The sequence below is a fragment of the Phytophthora parasitica genome, assembly GCF_000247585.1.
Source record: "Phytophthora parasitica INRA-310 unplaced genomic scaffold supercont2.66, whole genome shotgun sequence".
In the NCBI taxonomy this organism is placed as follows: Eukaryota; Oomycota; class Peronosporomycetes; order Peronosporales; family Peronosporaceae; genus Phytophthora; species Phytophthora nicotianae.
In genome coordinates, this window is record NW_008649052.1 from 172,845 (window position 1) to 173,405 (window position 561).

The window sequence follows — 561 nt, forward strand, 5'->3', positions numbered from 1 at the left end:
AATGCGACTGGATTGCTTTCTATCTCACTCTACGCCTTACCATTCAGTTCTTCGACTTTAATGGCCAAGTGTTGTCATGTCCTGCTGCAATAAAGTGAGGGCAGTTGTGGACCATGGCTGCCATGATCAGGGGTTAATATCAACCGCTGATACCCAATACAATATCGATACTGCATCATCAAAATATCGTATCAGTATCACTTGATACCGGTCAAACGAAAAGATCAAGATCATTGATCCTACAACGGCAAATATCGATATTAGACCGATACCAGATCCACTACAGCATTGTGAAACCCCCGTAATCTTGCGTCGCTTGGCTCGAGTCATCTATAAAGCCCCTTGTGTTTCCCCAAAGAAAGCAGCTGCAATGATATACTTGCGTCGGCTTCATTTTTTTCGGCCGGTCCTAATAGTAATACTCAACGGGGCTACCATCGCTGGTCGTCAGACTGATCTGCAGGAACACAATACAACCCAAACTCTTGCACTACACAGCATTATATTGCAACACGACACTTTCCAATGATAAATAGCTCTTCGTTCGAGCATTTCAACTTG